Raw genomic sequence first — 20,883 nt, 5'->3', positions numbered from 1 at the left:
TTTTTTACCTCAGCTTCAATGTATATACCACACATAGTATCTAAAAGTCTCAAAGATATTTTACATTATTCACAATAAATTCGTATGAGATTCAGTTTAATAACACCATCTGGCTATGAATAGAAAGAATTTAAATTTAAATTCCAAGAAATAAGATAAGGTAGCACATTTTCTTTGATCACTATACTGCAAAACAGAGCAATGCTATGGCCAATCCAAGAAGACAGGGTCATAATCAAATGCCATTTAAAGTAAAGAGTTATGGGGTGCCTGGGTGGCTCAGTTGGTTAAGCATCCAACTTCGGCTCAAGTCGTGAGTTCCAGCCCTGCATTGGGCTCTGTGCTGATGGCTCAGAGCCCATAGTCTGCTTCGGATTCTGTGTCTCCTTTTCTCTCTGTCCCTCCCTCCCACCTCAAAAATAAATAAACATTAAAAAAATTATTTAAGAAAAGACCTTCAGTTTAAAACAACAAAATAAAATAAAATAAAGAGTTATGGTGCTCACTTTGGCAGCACATAGACTAAAACTGGAATGATGCAGAGAAGATTAACATGGCCCCGGTGCAAGGATGACATGCAAATTCATGAAGCATTCTACATTTTTTAAATAAAAAAGAAAATAAAATAAAAAGTTATGAAAATGAAGCATTTTTACTATTTAAGCCTTAGATAATCAAAATATCATTTGAACTATTAGAAATTCAAGAGTAAATCAAAATCCAAAGCAAGACCTATCATTTTTTTAAAGTTTATATATTTATTTATTTTGAGAGAGGGAAAGAGAGTGCGAGGGGGAAAGGGGCAGAGAGAGGGGGAGAGAGGGAGAATCCTAGGCAGGCTCTGCACCATCATTGCACAGAGCCCAAGGTGGTACCTGAACTCACAAACCGTGAGACTGTGACCTGAGCGGAGATCAAGAGTCGGATGCTTAACCAACTGAGCCACCCAAGTGCCCCCTTTTCTTTTTAAAATTTTTTAATGTTTGATTATTTGTGAGAGAGAGACAGAGACAGAGACAGAGAGACAGAGCGTGAGCAGGGAAGGGAAGAGAGAGGGGGAAACACAGAATCTGAAGTAGGCTCCAGGCTCCGTGCTGTCAGCACAGAGCCCGATGCAGGGCTCAAACCCATGAACAGCAAGGGCATGACCTGAGCTGAAGTCAGATGCTTAACTGACTGAGCCACCCAGGTGCCCCTTATGATTTTTTATTTTAGAGAGAGAGAGAATGTACATGCAAGTGGGGTGGAGGGGCAGAGGAAGAGAGAGAATCTGAAGCAGGCTCCACACCGACATGGGGCTTGATCTCATGACCCTGGGATCATGACCTGAGATGAAATCAAGTCAGACACAACCAACTGTACTACCCAAGCTCCTCTATTACTATTTTAAGCCTTATTCTTTTTTTTTTCTTTTTTTTAGTTTATTGATTTTTGAAAGAGAGAGCGCGTGCACGCACAAGTGGAGTAGGGGCAGAGAGAGAGAGAGAATCCCAAGCCGGCTTCATACTGTCAGTGCAGAGACTGACACGGGAGTCAAACTCACGAACTGTGAGATCATGACCTAAGCTGAAGTCAGGCACTTAACCGACTGAGCCATCCGTGTGCCCCTAAACCTTATTCTTAAAGGTAAGGGAAGACACCTCTCTGAATATTGAGCCCTAGTGTATCTGTTCCTAAACAGTTTTCTGAGGTTTCTTCAAAATTAGTTGCACACAATTTTATCCTGCCTCTAAGAGGTCAGTGGTATGGTCTGAGGTTGTCAACACTGTTTTCAGACCTTAAAAGTTGTAGGTCAACCAACAGATCTAACAAATGAAACAAGCGGTAGATAAACCCTATATCTGCGTCTCATGTTAGGCAACGTTCTCTTTCATGTTGCCGTGTCCATGATTGTAGAAAAGGAACTCTTATTCCTTTAACTTTCATTTGGGGATTTATAAAATGAAATCAAAATAGGTGATGTCAGCATGGACAGAGATATAGAGTGAGATCGGAGGTTGCTTACTAATGACTTGATCTTTATTTTTCATCAATCAAATAAGTTAGTGGGGGCACCTGGGTGGCTCAGTCGGTTAAGCCTCTGACTCTTGATTTCGGCTCAGGTCATGATCTCACTATTTGTGAGTTCGAGCCCCACGTCAGGCTCTGTGCTGACAAGGCGGAACCTGCTTGGGATTCTCTCTCTCCTTCTCTCTCTCCCTGCCCCTCCCCCCACCTCTCTCTCAAAATGAATAAACTTAAAAAAAAAAACTTTAAAAAATAAATAAATAAATAAACTTTAAAGAATGACAAGATATACCTTTAAAAATATAGAAGCCCTCTCGTTCATCAACAGTCTTTATGAAAGGAACAAACCATGGAACAAACCATTCAAAGTTCATTAAGGAAGGATGAGAGATTAGTCACCGGCCAGAGGGGCTTCAGCATCAGTCCTTCATCAGGAGCAAAATCTTCCAGACAGGACCATCCCGCAGAAGATGTAATCACTTGATACGGAGTACTTTCAGGGTCACCAGAAAGGTCCCTCACGTTCAAAAAAATTCTTCCTGGGTACCAACCTCTAGGACTCTTTAGGGATCCCTTACTTTAGTTTAAGTCATTGCATTTCTAGAGAGCAAACGGCAAATACCTCTTGGAGAAATAATATGCTGGCTGTGATCAACAGAAATTAGCTTCTTTTGAACATGAAGGGAGATGGGTGAGAATGAATACTTGACACAGATTTGACTTCCTAAAGAGCATGGTCAAGTTTAGGATCATGCAGAGCTTTTTTTTTTTTTTCTTAAATGTTTATTTTTTTGAGAGAGACAGAGTGAGAGTGGGGGAGGGGGAGAGAGAGAGGGAGACACAGAATCCGAAACAGGCTCCAGGCTCTGAGTTGCCAGCACAGAGCCAGATGTGGGGCTCAAACCCATGAGCCATGAGATCACGACCTGAACCAAAGTTGGACGCTTAATGTACTGAGCCACCCAGGCACCCCAGGATCATGCAGAGCTTTTAAGAAAAGCTACATGACAGCATAAGAGCATTGAGCGACAGGACCAAAGGGCATCTTGTGGGAGGAGACGAGGCCACGCATTAGTTTCACAATTTTGCCAAAGCCATCCTGGTTCCAAACACACAAAACAGAAAAATTACTGCCTAATTATAACAATTCTACCCACTTTTCCTAAAGATATTTTTGGTATTGGAATAATTTTTATCTTCACTCAGTAAGGTTGGCCAAGATTAAAATGTAAAACAAGTGAAATCATGAGTATGAGAAGAAAATGTGGCTGAATATATTTTGAGTGGGAAAGGTCTTTCTAAACGTGGCACAGAGCACAAAGAGGTAACATGAAAGACTGATAAATATGGCCACCCAGAAATAAATAAACAAACTTAAAGGACTAAAAGAACTGCAAAGTCAAAAATAAACTAGGACTGGGGCACCTGGCCAGCTCAGTTGGTAGAGCATGTGACTCTTGATCCCAGGGTCATGAGTTCAAGCCCACGTTGGGTGTGGAGCCTACTTAAAAAAAACAAACAAACAAACAAACAAAACTAGGACTTATAGTTAGAATATATGAATAAGTCTTACAACCAATAATTAAAAAAAACAAATTACCCAATTTTAAAATGGGTAGAGATACTTTCAACTTCCAGTCAGGCACACGAGCAGTTTAGAAGTTATCACTCCATTCTAACAACTAAAACACTGAAAAATCAACAACTCTTCTTAGATCCATCAGAGAAGTGAGGTCACAGGGCAAACCACTGCCCCAACATTGGAGAGACTGACAACTGAGCACTAAGAATCACATCTTACTGGAGCAGGAACCCGTAGGCAGAAATCTCCATGGGAACCAGTATGAGGGGAGGAAAACCTGCACTGCAACTGACAAATTGTTGGAGGCTCAAGTGTGGACAAGTCTAAGCATTTAAAACGGCAGGGGTTCCCAAAAATAAATAAATATTTTAAATAAATACATACATAAATAAAAATAAAAAAGGAAACTCCAGGAATTCCAGTCATAGGGGAGCCGCTACTCTTTTGTTTTATCTCCAGAAGCCCTAGAACGTTCTCACAGTGAATATCTGAGGGAAATCCCTCACGAGGAGGGAAAAGGTAACCACTCTGAAACACACCAGAACATTCTGTACTTAAGAAGTCCTGCTCAGAGCACCTGGGTGGCTCAGCCAGTTGAGCATCCCACTCTTGGTTTCAGCTTAGGTCATGATCTCACAGTTTGTGAGTTCGAGGTCCACAATGGGCTCCACGCTGACGGCACAGGGCCGTCTCTCTCTCTGCCCTTCCCCTGCTCACTCTCTCTGTCTCTCTCTCAAAATAAAAAAAATAAACTTTAAAAAAAAATTAAAAAAGAAAAAAGAAAAAGAAAGCCTGCTCTCAAAATAAACTATCTTACCAAAGCCTAACCTACTGGAGTCTTATCAGAGTCTAAACAACTCAGGGAAAGGGCAAAACCCAACTCTAGCCCATTCTAGACATCCTGTACCACTTAAACAAAAAGAAAACAGAAGCACTTGGGAGGTTCACAGCTCATGGGTATAGGTTCACTCAAAGCCTGAGACCCAATCATAGTTCTATAGAACACTTCCCCTACTTCCCCCACACCTTACCACCACACCACAAAAGGCCTATTTACCAGAGATCCTTTTACTCATTACACCATGTCCAGCTTTCAGCAGAAAATCACAAGGCATACTAAATGGCAAAAAACCAAAAAACACAGTTTGAAGCCAGAGTGAGCATGAGAAGCAGCCTCAGATATGGCAGGCATCCTGAAGTGAACAGATCAGGAATTTTTCAACTGCAGTTTCTTTTTTTTTAAGTCTATTTATTTATTTTGAAAGAGAGAGACAGTGTGGGAGGGGCAGAGAGAGAGGGAGAGAGAGAATCCCAAGCAGGCTCCACGCTGCCAGTGCAGAGCCAGATGCAGGGCTAAAACTCACGAACTGTGAGATTATGACCAGGGTGGAAACCAAGAGTTGGACACTTCACTAACTGAGCCACCCAGGCACCCCAGATCAGGAAATTAAAACAACTATGATTAAGGCAGTGATGACAACTGTGATTATGATGAGGGCCCTAATGGCAAAAGTAGACAACATACAAGAACAGGTAGATAATGTAAGCATAGAGATGAAAATTCTAAGAATCAAAGATAACGCCAGAGATCAAAAACATTGTAACAGAAGTAAAGGATGCCTTTCATGGGTTTATGTTTTTATTTTAAAGAAATTGTTTCAAATAATCCAGCAAAGAAATGGGCAGAAAACATGAATAGACACTTCGCTAAAGAAGACATCCAGATGGCCAACAGGCACATGAAAAGATGCTCAACGTCGCTCCTCATCAGGGAAATACAAATCAAAACGACACTCAGATATCACCTCATGCCAGTCAAAGTGGCCAAAATGAACAAATCAGGAGACTATAGATGCTGGAGAGGATGTGGAGACACGGGAACCCTCTTGCACTGTTGGTGGGAAGGCAAAATGGTGCAGCCACTCTGGAAAACAGTGTGGAGGGTCCTCAAAAAATTAAAAATAGACCTACCCTATGACCCAGCAGTAGCACTGCTAGGAATTTACCCAAGGGATACAGGAGTGCCGATGCATAGGGGCACGTGTACCCCAATGTTTATAGCAGCACTCTCAACAATAGCCAAATTATGGAAAGAGCCTAAATGTCCATCAACTGATGAATGGATAAAGAAATTACGGTTTATATACACAATGGAGTACTACGTGGCAATGAGAAAGAATGAAATATGGCCCTTTGTAGCAACGTGGATGGAACTGGAGAGTGTGATGCTAAGTGAAATAAGCCATACAGAGAAAGACAGATACCATATGTTTTCACTCTTATGTGGATCCTGAGAAACTTGACAGAAACCCATGGGGGAGGGGAAGGAAAAAAAAAAAAAAAGAGAGAGAGGTTAGAGTGGGAGAGAGCCAAAGCATAAGAGACTCTTAAAAACTGAGAGCAATCTGAGGGTTGATGGGGGGTGGGAGGGAGGGGAGGGTGGGTGATGGGCATTGAGGAGGGCATCTTTTGGGATTTAGGTCAAAAAAAAAATTGTTTTAATGTTTATTTTTGAGGGTGGTGGGAGAGAGAGAGACAGGGAAACAGGGGATCCGAAGCAGTCTCTGCACTGACAGTAGTGAACCAGATTCAGGGCACGAACTTGAGAACCATGAGATCATGATTTGAGCCAAAGTCAGACGCTCAACCGACTGAGCCACCCAGGCGTCCCTCATGGGTTTATTAGTAGATTGGACACAGCTGAGGAAAGAATCTCTGCTCTTCATGATAGCTCAATAGAAACTTCTAAAACTGAATAAAGCAAAGGGGAGGGGCGCCTGGGTGGCTCAGTCAGTTAAATGTCCCACTTCGGCTGAGATTATGATCTCACAGTTCACGGGTTCAAGCCCCACATCAGGCTCTGTGGTGACAGCTCAGAGCCTGAAGCCTGCTTTGGATTCTGTGTCTCCCTCTCTCTGCCCCTCCCCCACTCAACTCTGTCTCTCAAAAATAAATAAACATTAAAAAAATTTTTTTTAAAGAAAAAAGCAAAGGGGGATAAAAGGCTGAAAAAAGCTAGCAGTGAATACCTAAGAACTGTGAGACGTCTATGAAAGGAATAACGTGTATAATGGGACTACCAGAAGAAAGAAAGAAAGAAAGAAAGAAAGAAAGAAAGAAAGAAAGAAAGAAAGAAAGAAAGAAAGAAAGAAAGAAAGAAACAGGAGAAATATTTGAAACAATTTTAACTGAACATTTTCCCAAATTAATGTCAGATTCCAAACCACAGATCCAAGGAAGCTCAGAAAATACTGAGCAGGGTAAATGCCCCAAAACTACACCTAGATATATCGTATTCAAACTTCAGAAAATCAATGATAAAAGAAAAAATGTTGAAATTAGCCAAAGGCAGGCGGGGCCGGGGGGGGGGGGGGACCTTATCTATAGAGGGGCAAAGGTAAGAGTTACAGCCAACTTTTCATAAACCATGAAAGCAAGAAGAGAGTGACTGAAATATCAAGTGTTGGGAGACAAAAACCCCACCAACCTAAAAATGTTGTACTCTGTGAAATTCTCCTTCGTGCACTTTGGTGATGAGCACCGGGTGTTGTACTGAAGTTCTGAATCGCTATATTGTACACCTGAAACTAAGATTACACTGTATGTTAACTAACTGGAATTTAAAGTAAACCTTCAAATCATAATAAACATTTTTTTAAATAAAAGAGAAATGAAGATTTTCTCAGATGAACAAAAATTGAGGGCATTTTTTGCCAGGAGACCTGCTTTGCAAGAAATGTTAGAAGTTCTTCAGAGAGAGGGAAAATGATATAGGTCAGATCTATATAAAGAAAGGAACAGCATTGAAGAAGGAATAGTGAAGGTAAAATAAAAAGTATTGATCTTTCTTACTCTTAATTGATTTAACAGACAACAGTTTGTTCAAAGTAATAATAGCAACAACGTATTCAGTTATACACGCAGTTGACCCTTGATCGATGCAGGGGTGAGGGACACCAACCTCCCGCACACTTGGAAATCTGCGGACAACTTTTGACTCCCCAGAAACTTAACTGCTAATAGCCTACTGTTCACCTGAAGCCTTACCGATAACAGTCAATTAACACATATTTCGTACGTTATATGTATTATATGCTGCATTAATACAATAAAGTAAGCTAGAGAAAAGACAATGTTGTCAAGAAAATCATAAAGAATAATAATTCTTTCAATAAATACAGTATAATACTATACTGTATTTATTGGATTACAGTACAACACTGTACTGTATTTATTGAAAAAAATCCACACAGTTATGGATGCTCATATATAAATGAAATGAGTGACACGCAATGATACAAGGAACAAGGGACAAAAGGAGGAAATTAAAATTATTTCGCTGTTAGAAGGTACTCCTCCTACCTATGAAGTGGTATAGCCTTGCTTGAAAGTGAACTTGGATTAATTGCAAATGTACACTGCAAACTCTAGGGTAACCATTAAAATACATATATACATAAAGAAATGTAACTGAGGGGCACTTGGGTGGCTCAGTCAGTTAAGCGTCCGACTTGGGCTCAGGTCATGGTCTCAAGGTTCGTGGGTCTAAGCCCCACGTTGGGCTCTGTGTTGACAGTTCAGAGCCTGGAGCCTGCTTTGGATTCTGGGTCTCCCTCTGTCTCTGCCCCTACCCCCCACCCCCGCTTATACTCTGTCACTCTCTCTCTCTCTCAAAAATAAACATTAAAAAAAAATGTTTTTTAATATATATAACTGAAATGCTAAGAAAGAAAACAATCATGTAATGTTCTCCAATAAAACCACACAAGGCATAACAAATATGGTAAATGTTAATCCATTGGAACTTTAAAGGTCAGTGGTCTAAATACACCAATTAAAAGGTAGAAATTGTCAAAGGGGATCAAAAACAAGACCTGACTATATGGTGTCTACAAGAAACCACTTTAAATATAAAGACACATACAGGTTAGAAGTAAAGGAATGGAGAAAGATACACCATATGTATGCAAATAATCACATGAAAAGATGCTCAACGTCATTTAAAATTAGCGAATTACAAAAAAATAATAATAAATAAAAAAAATTAGGGAATTACAAATTACAACAACAATGAGGGGCGCTCGGATGGCTCAGTAAGTTGAGTATCTGGCTCTTGCTTTGGGCTCCGGTCACGCTCTCACAGTTCCTGGGACCAGGTTCTGAGCTGGCAGGGCGGAGCCTGCTTGGGATTCTCTCTCTCCATGCCCCCTCTCTCTGCCCCTCCCCCGCTCGCGCTCTCTCACTCTCAAAATAAATAAATAAACATGAGGGGCACCTGGGTAGCTAAGTCAGTTGAGCGTCCAGCTCTCGATTTCGGCTCAGGTCATGGACTTGAGGTTGGTGAGTTTGAGCCCTGCTTCGGGCTCTGTGCTCACAGCTTAGAGAATGCTTGGAATTCTCCCTCTCCTCTCTGTGCCCCTCCCTTGCTCTCTTGCCCTCTCTGTCAAAATACAGAAACATTTAAAAATAAATAAACAAACATTTAAAACCACAATGAGATTCCACTAGGCACCTATTATAATGACCAAAATCCAAAATACCCACGACACCAAATGCTGCCGAGGCGGTGGGGCACCAGGAATTCTCATTCCTTGCTGGTAGGAATGCAAAACGCTACAGCCACTTTGGAAAACAGTTTGGCAGTTTCTTCTAAAACTAAACATACTTGTGCCACACAAATGAATAGTCGTGCTCTCTGATATTCCCCCAAATGAGCCGAAAACTTATGCCCACACAAAAACCTGCACTCAGATATTCATAGTTCATAATGCCTAAACATAAGCAACCAGGATATCCTTCACTGGGTGAATGGATAACTAAACAGTGATATATCGAGACAAGGGAATACTATTCCCCACTTAAAAAAAAAATCGACCCATGAAAAGACAGCAAAGAAACTGAAATGGGTGTTCCTAAGTGAAAGAAGTTAATCTGAAAAGGCTACATAGTGTACGTTTCCAACTATGTGACATTCTGAAAGGCAAGACTATGGAGACCATAAAAAGATCAGGGACTGTCAGAGGTTAGGGAGGAGAGTGGGATGAATAGGCAGAGCACAGAGGATTTTCAGGGGAGCAAAACATTGTGTATGATACTATAAGGGTGGATACATGTCATTATGCATTTGTCAAAACCCACAGGATGTGCAACACCTAGAGTGAACCCTAAAGTCAACTATAGACTTTGGATGATTATAATGTGTCAGTGTAGATGCATGCAGTCTAACAACTGTGCACCTGCTCGCTCTGCTATGGGATGTCCACAGTGGTGGAGGCTGGACACGTGTGGAGAACAGCTTAAAGTGACAGTAACAATACAGGGGAAATATTAAGTGAGTCAAGTATGCTAAGATCCTTGTGGTGTTAATCAAAATGACAGGACCAGCAAATAACCTGTTGGCTTTATTACAAAAGGGTAAGTATATCTCATACAATGTTAAGGGATACCTTAAACAGATAAAAACACAATATTTAGCTTCCCATCCAGCAGAAGAAATAAAGGGAACATAGAAACCTTTATTAATCCAACAGAAGGTTGGACAGCAGAGGTGGGGTGGGGAGGGGAAGAAGCAAGGAAAAAAATGGTTGATAAGTGGAATCTAAATTAAGTGAAAAGATGTGAGTTGCAGATATATATACATATAAAATGACACAATTCATATGAAGTTTAAAAAAGCCCAGAGGACAAAACCACTTAATGTTTATGGGTGAATGAGGAACACAAAATTTGTGACAGCAGTTATCGCTGGGAAGAAAGCATGAGATCAAGGAAGAATATACAGAGTATCTAAACTGTGTACATGTTCATTTCTATTTCCAAAACCTCTTTTTTATTTTTATTTATTTTTTAAAATGTTTATTTATTTTGAGAGAGAGAGAGCACACATGTGTGCACGAGCAGGGGAGGGTCAGAAAGAGAGAGAGAGAGAGAGGGAGAGGGAGAGAGAGACACCCATGAAGTCTCTGCGCCGCCAGTGCAGAACCCGATGCGGGGCTTGAACTCTAAAACTGCGGGATCATGACCTGAGCCAAAACCAAGAGTCAGACACTTAATTGACTGAGCCACCCAGGCGCCCCCTAAACCTCTTTTATTTAATACTAAAACATAATATTAAGATTTAATGAAGGTAGGTGGTGGGTACCCAGGCATTCATTATTTTACTTCCTATTCTTGTCTCTATGTCAGAAAGAATTCGTATTTTAAAAAATAAGTTAAAAGAGATGAGCAAAGCATAAGAAATCATGTATATGTATATATTTTATAGGAATAATTAAAGTCACATATATGTTGGAATAAGCATGCAAAAAATATGCACCTGACTCTTAAGATTGTGTCTAGAGGATTGCATTGCAACCTACTACCACTATCTGCTACATTTGCAACTTTTTGTTTTGTTTTACAATAAGCATGCATTAAGCAGTAAAAATATATATATATTTTAAGTAGGGACAATTAAAAAGAAATCAAGGGAGCCTGAACACAACCCTAGTCTTCTTTAGGAAAACTCAAAGCAACAACAGTTAAGACAAAAGAAAGAACATACTGGAAAATGCTATTTTCAAGCAAACACTCTCTGAATGTATTATTCTGCTACGTTATGTCAAAAAGCTGGGAGAAGCGATAAACAAATCAATGCAAAATGTAGTTATTTTCTTGTGTTCGTGCTCAGCATTTCCATTGTTGCAGTGGGCAAAACTGAAGGGATAAAATGTCATAATTTTGATTAAAGGGAAGGCTAAAGGGAAGGCTACGCTATCCTATGGCAGCTGGCCTTGAAGATTAGGCCATCCTTAGGCTGTAATTGGATAATGCTGGCCTTGTTGATTTGAAGTAGAAGGCTAATCTAGGCAGTTTACAGTAACAAGGAAACTGTTAAGATTGCTGGCATGGTAACAGGAAAAGAAAAAACAAAATGTAGCAGGAGACTGGGACAGTCCTCTTGCCTGTATCTCACGCCAATGGCAGGTATCATTTACTGTACATTGGGTTGCAAGGATGTTTATATTCCATATAAATATTGTATATTTTTGCAAGTATAAAAATCTTGGCATAGACCATGAACATATTGTATCATGAATACAATAATATGCATTTTGTGTATGAGGGTTCATTTTAAACAGAAATCAGAGTTCTGGGATGTCAACTTTGTGCTGTGTGAGCATATTTTGAACAGAAATACATCACACATAACAGAGATATAGGAGAATTACACTCTTTCAGGATTATGTGGCAACCTCATTATGAACATATTTTATAAAACATACCCATGAGTGGGTTCATTATCTTTAACGGGAAAAGAGAATTGCCATAATCATAATTCATAGTCCTATTGCTGAGATGGGAAGGAGTCATATGGTGGCTTTTGGAAGAGACGACCAAAGGGGGAAAAAAAGGATCTGCGTCAAATACTGCAATGTCATATACACAGTTTTTCCAACATGGGTAGTGTATTTCTCATTAAATATTATTAAACCTTATTTCACTTAGCATAATACCCTCCAGTGAAATAAGTCAGTCAGAGAAAGACAGATATCATATGTTTTCACTCATATGTGGAACTTGAGCTGAACAGAGGACCATGGGGGAAGGGAAGGGGAAAAAATAGTTTCAAACAGAAAGGGAGGGAGGCAAACCATAAAAGACTCTTAAATACTGAGAACAAACTGAGGGCTGATGGGGGGGCAGGGGAGGGGAGAAATGGGTGATGGGCATTGAGGAGGGCACTTGTTGGGATGAGCACTGGGTGTTGTATCCCACGATGTTCATGTATCCCACTGGGTGTTCATCCCGCGATGACTCACAGGAATCCCCTGGGAACCCCCAAAACCGAGAGCACACTTTACTCACTGTATGTTATCTCACTTGACAATAAATTAAAAAAAATTTTTTTTAATTTAAAAAAATAATTAAATAAAGAGGTTCTCATTGCTAGAAAGATACGGAATTTGGACAGTGTCAAGTAAAATGATTTCCATTCCCTTATTTCTTCAACTTTTGTTCATTCACGGAAACTATGATTTAATTATACTACACAGCATTGGAAAGCCCCGACTCTGGAAACCAGATGCCTAATTACCCAGCTTTGCCCTACCATGAACTATCTTTCTGACATTGGCCACGTTTCTTAACTAACCCTTAATTACTTCATCTGTAACACTGTATAAAAATAATTCCTATTGGGGCGCCTGGGTGGCTCAGTCGGTGGGGCGTCTGGCTTCGGCCCAGGTCATGATCTCATGGTTTGTGGGTTTGAGCCCCACATCGGGCTCTCCGCTGACAGCTCAGAGCCTGGAGCCTGCTTTGGATTCTGTGTCTTCCTCTCTCTCTCTCTCTCTCTCTCTCTCTGCCCCTCTCCGGCTCATGATCTGTATGTCTCTCAAAAATAAATAAACGTTGGGCGCCTGGGTGGCTCGGTCGGTTAAGCGTCCGACTTCAGCTCAGGTCAGGATCTCGCGGTCCATGAGTTCGAGCCCTGCATCAGGCTCTGGGCTGATGGCTCAGAGCCTGGAGCCTGCTTCTGATTCTGTGTCTCCCTCTCTCTCTGCCACTCCCCCGTTCATGCTGTGTCTCTCTCTGTCCCAAAAATAAATTAATGTTAAAAATAAAATTTTTAATAAATAAACGTTAAAAAAATTTTTTTAATTCCTATTTATACTCTTTCAAGTGAATCAAATGACAAAGTCCAAGTAAAGCAATTTAGTATATACCTGACATGTAGTAGGTACTCAATAATCATTATCTAATAATAATGAATATATTCTCAAAAAAATAAATATTATTAAGCCTAATAGGCAAAGTTTAAAAGATAACGTTATACCAGCATTTCCCCCAAATGGATATGGAAATTTCCCAAAATGGGCTTCTCAAAAGGACAGGACAGCATGAGGTCCACATGGACCTCAATCCCCTTCAGGAAAAGTAGTCTCTGCCAACAGGCTTCACCTGATGCAGAAACTGCCCTCAAGTTAAAAACTGCTGTGAAATTTGGCAGCATTTGTTAACATTTTAAATATTCATAACCTTTGAATATAGTCTTTAGACCTGTAGGAAACTGTTTTACAGAATCCTGTAAGAATACAAAGATGAATGCATAAGGATCTTTACTGCAATGGTGTTCGGGGTGTTTTGCAATAGCTAAAATGTTCATGGCATCCCAAACATTCATCAGTAAGGATCATCCATAAGATATTTAAATAAATCATGGCATACAAACTCAACACCCAAAAAACAAGTAATCTAGTGAAGAAATGGGCAAAAGACATGAATAGACACTTCTCCAAAGAAGACATCCAGATGGCTAGCAGACATGAAAAAAATGCTCCACATCACTCATCATCAGGGAAATACAAATCAAAGCCACAATGAGATACCACCTTACACCTGTCAGAATGGCCAGAAATTAACAACTCAGGCAACAACAGATGTTGGCCAGGATGCAGAGAAAGAGGATGTCTTTTGCACTGCTGGTGGGAATGCAAACTGGTGCAGCCACTCTGGAAAACAGTATGGAGGTTCCTCAAAAAACTAAAAACAGAACTACCCTACGACCCAGCAATTGCACCACTAGGCATTTATCCACGGGATACAGGTGTGCTGTTTCAAAGGGGCACATGCACCCCAATGTTGATAGCAGCACTAGCAACAATAGCCAAAGTATGGAAAGAGCCCACATGTCCATCAATGGGTGAATGGATAAAGAAGATGTGATAGATAGAAAGATAGATAGATAGATAGATAGATAGATATACACACACACAATGGAGTATTACTCAGAAATCAAAAAGAATGAAATCTTGCCATTTGCAACCACATGGATGGAACTAGAGGGTATTATGCTAAGCGAAATCAGTCAGTCAGAGAAAGACAAATATCATATGACTTCACTCATATGAGGACTTTAAGAGACAAAACAGATGAACATAAGGGAAGGGAAGCAAAAATAATATAAAAACAGGGAGGGGGACAAAACATAAGAGACTCTTAAATACAGAGAACAAACAGAGGGTTGCTGGAAGGCTTGTGGGAGGGGGGATTGGCTAAATGGGTAAGGGTACTATGAAAGAAACTGGAAATGTTGTCAAAGAATACCTTCACAATCAAGGAGGCCCAGAAATTTCAGATAAATTTTACCAAATCTTCAAGTACTAAATAACTCTGATATTATTTCACCTGTTTCATGGCAGGAAAGAATCCAAATTATCTTCTTCAAATTTCAGAGAAAGCTTGGGCTCAGTCTCACTTATGAATATCAACACAAACATATTATACCAGATATAAACAAATAGAATTAGGCAGCCTATTGAAAGAATAACACACCAACGACCAAGTGGTCTATTTCTAAAAGAAAGAAATGTTTAACGTGAAGAAACCCATCAATATAATTCACTATATTAACAGATCAAGGGAGAAAAATACCACGATCATTTTTATAGATGCTGAAAACATATTTGACAAAATTCAACATTGATTGCATATTTCAAATGCTGTTAGTAAACTGGGGATAGATAGAGACTTGCTCAACATGATATTTAAAACCATTTGATACTGATGTGTAAACAGAAAGACAGACATAGCAACAGACCAGAATATGGTCCAGAAATAGAGACAAACATATACGGAACGGTGGAATAAAAGCCACATTTCAAATCAGTGAAGGAAATGGTTATATTCAACAAATGGCATTGTGACAACTGGCTAGATGTATACTAGATCCCTACCACACTTCTTGTACCAAAATACATTACAGATGGGATTAGTTCTTAAGAAACAAAAATATATTAGGAAAAATTAACTGGATATGTTTAGGACTTTGGAATAAGAAAGGTCCCTTTAAATAATACACAAAATACAAAGCCATAAGGAAAATGTTTATATACTTGACTACATTAAAAATTAAAATGTTCTGCAGGAAAAAACACTCCTTACCTCAAAATGATTCTAGATGGATCAAAGATTTAAACATTTTTTTAAATCATAAAAAACAATGAGAGTTTTTAAAAAATAATTCCTAAGTGGGGAAGAACTTTCCCAATAGGGCATCAAATCTAGAAGCTATTGAGAAAATATTGAAAAATTTGAATGTCTGAAAATTTAAAAGGTCTGCCTAAAAAAAAACACTAAAACCACAGTTAAAAGACAGCCTGGACAAATTCTGGCAATTCATATGAAACATAGTACTAGTTTCCTTAATATATAAAGAACTCCTCCAATTCAAAAAGGAAAAGGCCAACAAAAATAGCCACTGGGTGGCTCAGTTGGTTAAGTGTCCAACTTCAGCTCAGGTCATGATCTTGAAGTTCGTGAATTCGAGCCCCACATCAGGCTCTGTGCTGCCAGCTCAGAGCCTGGATTCTGCTTTGGATTCTGTGTCTCCCTCTCTCTCTGTCCCTCCCCTGCTCATGCTCTGTCTCTCTCTCTCTCTCTCTCTCTCTCTCTCAAAAATAAACATTTTTTAATTGTTAATAAATTAATTAAAACAAATAAAATGTGTTTTTAAAAAAAGATAGACAAAGGATATGGACTGACAGTTCACAAAAAAAGGGTATTGGTTTTAGAATGTCAAAACTATTAAAGTTCACGCATATTAAAAAGATGCACACTTACAATGACATACCATTTTCACCTATTAAACTGTGAAAGATCCAAAAGTTTGATAACACTATTTTTTTTAACATTTTATTTATTTTTGAGAGAGGGAGAGACAGAGCATGAACAGGGGAGGGTCAGAAAGAGGGAGACACAGAATCTGAAACAGGCTCCAGGCTCTGAGCTGTCAGTACAGAGCCCGACGCGGGGCTCGAACTCACGGACCGCGAGATCATGACCTGAGCCGAAGTCGGCCGCTTAACCGACTGAGCCACCCAGGCACCCCTGATAACGCTATTTTTGATGAGGGTGTAAGAAAACAGGCACTCTCACACTTCTGACAGAAATGTAAATTGATGCAACCAGCCCAGAGATCAATTTAGCAATACCTATCAAGATTTAAAATAATTGACCCAGTAACTATATTTCATAGACTTTATAGTACTGTTATACTCCCACATTTATGAAACGACATATATATGGGGTTATTTATTGCAGTACTGTTTGCAACAGTGTTGCAAACAACCACATTCCCGTCAAATAGGGGACAGTTAAATTTTTTTTTAATTTTTTTAGTGTTTATTTATTTTTGAAGGAGAGAGAAAAGACAAGAGTGCAAGCAGGGGAGGGGCAGAGAGAGGGAGACAGAATCCGAAGCAGGCTCCAAGCTGTCAGCACAGAACCTGACACAGGGCTCGAACTCACGAGCTGTGAGATCATAACCTGAGCCAAAGTCAGATGCCCAACCCACTGAGCCACCCAGGTGCCCTGGGGACAGTTTAAATAAATAAAAGATCACGGCACCTGGTCGGCTCAGCCAGTAGAGCATGCAACTCTTGATGTCGGGGTTGTGAGTTCATGCCTGAAGTTGGGCGTACAGCTTACTTAAAAATAATAGATAGATAATAGATAGATAGATAGATAGATAGATAAAAGATCTATATGATTATATTCTACATGATCTCTAGAGGACACATGAAAAATGGTAAAAGCTATTTCTGAGGAAGCAAACTCATAGACTGGGGTTCAGTGATTACAAGGAGATTTACTTCCTACTGTATACATTTTTCAAAATACTCCTTGAGGTTTTTATTCTGTCCATAATTTACCTATTTTGGGGTTTGTGGTTTTTTTGTTTTTATTTTTTAGAGCAAACACAAGCAGAGGAGAGGGGCAAAGGGGGGGGGGGAGAGAGAGAGAGAGAGAGAGAGAGAGAGAGAGAGAGAATCTTAAGCAGGCTCCAAGATCAGCACAGAGCCCAACATAGGACTTGATCCCATGACCTTGGGATCAGGACCTAAACCGAAATCAAGAGCAGCACTCAAACAACTGAGCCACCCAGGAGCCCCTGATTTTTTAAACTATTTTTATGTATTTAATAAACTCGTAGAAACTGGCATATGCCAAACACTATCAGCTTTCCAAATATTAACTCAGGTATTTTTCTTAACAACCCTATGAGGTAGTACTATTATTGTCTCCATTTTACAGATGATGAAACCCAAGCATATAGGGTCACATTATGACTTCTGTGGGCCCTGGGTATTTTGGATGTTGTGGAACAATTCCATCATAAAAAATATTGAAAATTATATTTTAAAACTGCTTTTGTATGTAACAACAAATATAATACCAGGCTGGATTCATTTTGTTTTAAGTTGATTTATTTTGAGAGAGAGAGAGAAGTGTGTGCGAGCAGGGAAGGGGTAGAGAGAGAGGGAGAAAGAGAATCCCAAGCAGGCTCCATGCTTGGCAAGGAGCCCCACAAAGGGCTTGATCTCACAACCGTGAGATCGTGACCTAGTCGATATCAAGAGTTGGACACTTAACCAACTGAGCCACTCAGGCGCCCCTGGATTCATTACTATATACTCATTAGTTTAAAAAAATTTTTTTTAACGTTTGTTTATTTTTGAGACAGAGAGAGACAGAGCATGAAAGGGGGAGGGTCGGAGAGAGAGGGAGACACAGAATCCGAAGCAGGCTCCAGGCTCCGAGCGCTCAGCACAGAGCCCGATGCGGGGCTCGAACTCACCGACCGCGAGATCATGACCTGAGCTGAAGTTGGATGCTTAACCGACTGAGCCACCCAGGCGCCCCATATACTCATTAGTTTTATATTCATTTTTACTTCTGATTTTAAAGGAAAGTAAAACATTTATGGGCTCATAAAAGTATAATAGGTCTTAGGCATTGTGTCTCCTGCAGGCAACAGAGAAGCTAAGTAACTTATCCAAGGAAACACAGCCAGTAAGTGGTAAAACTGGGATTTGAACCCAGGAAGCGTGGTTTCAGAATCGGAGCTTTTAATCTGTATGCTAGATAAATAAAGCAAATCAGAGGGGGGAAATTATGTAGTTTATATATATGTTGACATAAAATTACCTAAAGACAAATTTTTTTTCATTTTTTTTTAAGTAGACTAAAAACAAAAAATAGGTTTTACATCCAGCGTGGGGCTTGAACTCATGACCCAAAGATCAAGAGTCACATGCTCTACTGACTGAGCCAGGCAGGAACCCCCCTAAAGACAAATTAGCTGAAGAAATCATGGAGGAAAATAGTGTACATATTATGTTTTATAAAAAGAAGGTTTACATACACATGCTATCTCTTGAAGAACGTATTTCATTTGTTTTTAAGTTTTATTTATTTATTTTAAGAGAGAGAGAGAGAGAGAAGCAAATGAGCAAGTGAAGGGCAGAGAGGGAGAGAGGGAGAGAGAATCCCAAGCAGGCTCCATGCTGTCAGCACAGGGCTCAAAATATAAGTTAAAGGGGCACGTGGGTGGCTCATTCGGTTAAGTGTCTATCTTTGGCTCGGGTCATGATCTCAGTTCATGTGTTCAAGCCCCGCATCGGGCTCTGTGCTGACAGCTCAGAGCCTGGAGCCTGCTTTGGATTCTGTGTCTCCCTCTCTGTCTGTTCCTACCTGCCTTGTGCTCTCTCTCTCTCTCAAAATAAATGAATAAACATTTTTTAAAAATTAATAATAATAAATAAATATCTGGAGAAAAGGACTGGGGAACTGGGAGCCTGGGGAACTTACTTTTTCATTGTATGTGCTTTTGTGCCATTGGATTTTTTTTTTTTTTTTTTTTTACTGTGAGTATATGTTTACTGATGAGAAAACTGAGGCCCAAACAAGGTTACGTAACTTGCTCAAGGTTATACAGGTAGTAATGAAACCAATTGTATACAAGTATGAACTATTCAGCCAATCAATAATACATTGTTGTTTCTAAGTATAAACCTTTGAATGTATCCCTGTTAAATTTCATCATTTGTATCCATAGCCAGTTAGCTAGGCTCTTTTTGCATCATGATTCTGGATCCATCGCATTTATCTTTATGATCCCCTTAAACCTGGCAAGCATGCTTTCCGTATTTCCACCCACATTGTTGTTGAAAATGTTTAACACATGACAAAGCTTAAGCAGTGCTCTGCTGGTGGGACTAGGCATTTCTCCAGGATCTCATCAATCCATCTCTTTGGGTAATGAGCTAGCTACCAATCCAAGTGATTGTACCATCTATCAATTCCACTCACATCTTCCCACTTACCCTTGCCCAAAGGTTATCTGAAGATCCAAATGTTTTACTGCAGTGTCCATAGCATTCCCTTGCTCGGTAAGCTATTCTGAAACCCCTTTTACAGTGGGTAGTTAAAATTAATAAATGGTTGGTTTCTTTACCACGTTCTACAGGCTTCTGAAATTTACAGTGTCGCCAATCCCCCAGAACTCAGGCAAACTGCTTCAGGAAGACCGATCTCCACCCCCAAATTTCTCATAACAGGTTTGAACAGAACGTTTTAAAAAACAGAGCTATACAACTGTTTCCCCCACTGGAATCAACCCACTGCCACCCAAAATAACCCAGACAACTGAACACAGCAGCTGGCAAAGGGCCGGGCGTCTCTAGCCATGGGGGGAAGGGAGGTAAATGCGCGCTGCCGAAGAAGCACTCTCTGTGACAACTCCTCGCTCCATTTCTAGCGATAACACACAGGCTACAGTCAAAGTGTTGGGAGAAGAATATTTTCTGGTTTCCCCTGTAATCACACACTATGGCATTGAATGTACATGGGTAGCCCTAACTGAACACAACTGCCTAGTTTCTGAAAAGTTTACTGTAAAGTAGAATTTAAGGAATTCATCTTTTCATTGACTTACCCACCAAATTGGAGCCACGATGCCCTGCAAAGTGTTTTGTTCCCTGGTTGTTAAAAAAAAAAAAATTACACTTACAAATGCAGCAGAATTTTCAAATACATATTTTAGAGGGAAAAATGTGATTAACACTAAAATAATAAATAACATGCTTTACTCAAAATGTCAGAGTACAATGACTAAAAGCAAAAACAGTAATGTGTCAGAGATTCCGGTAATAGAATTACCTAACTAATACTGCCTCACGTATCGTTCCTCTATGAAAGCTCAATTTTGCACCATTTCTAATATTTTCCCCGTTTTAGATTTGCCATCCCCTTTTCAGACCTCTTCATCAGATGAAGTCTATATGGCCTGTGAAATGATTTGCTTTGATAGAAGATAATGATGCATAAAGTAGGTCTGTTCAAATATGCAGTTGACTGGCAGCTGCTTAATTAATGTCTAAAGAATTATTAGTAAATTAAATTGTGACTATACTATTCCCAACCTAATGGTAAAAAGGGTAGTAGTGCTCTCATTAAGACATGTTATTGTA

At 39.8% G+C, this 20,883-nt stretch overlaps 1 long non-coding RNA gene and 1 other non-coding gene across 2 annotated transcripts in view; one reads left to right on the top strand and one right to left on the bottom strand.

Annotated features, from left to right (window-relative positions):
• LOC109250789 (uncharacterized) overlaps positions 1-20,883 on the bottom strand; it is a 150,876-nt gene that overhangs the window by 80,931 nt on the left and 49,062 nt on the right. Inside the window, exon 3 of the long non-coding RNA XR_002073189.2 lies at positions 20,349-20,391. This is a non-coding gene — a long non-coding RNA (uncharacterized LOC109250789). The remainder of the gene's footprint in view (positions 1-20,348; positions 20,392-20,883) is intronic.
• On the top strand, positions 499-605 carry LOC128773945 (U6 spliceosomal RNA). The gene has a single exon (XR_008418438.1). It is a non-coding gene; the product is annotated as a U6 spliceosomal RNA (small nuclear RNA).

The sequence above is a fragment of the Panthera pardus genome, unplaced genomic scaffold, assembly GCF_024362965.1.
Source record: "Panthera pardus isolate Hobbes unplaced genomic scaffold, ASM2436296v1 HiC_scaffold_27, whole genome shotgun sequence".
Lineage (NCBI taxonomy): Eukaryota > Metazoa > Chordata > Mammalia > Carnivora > Felidae > Panthera > Panthera pardus.
This window is presented reverse-complemented; position numbering and strand designations above follow the sequence as displayed.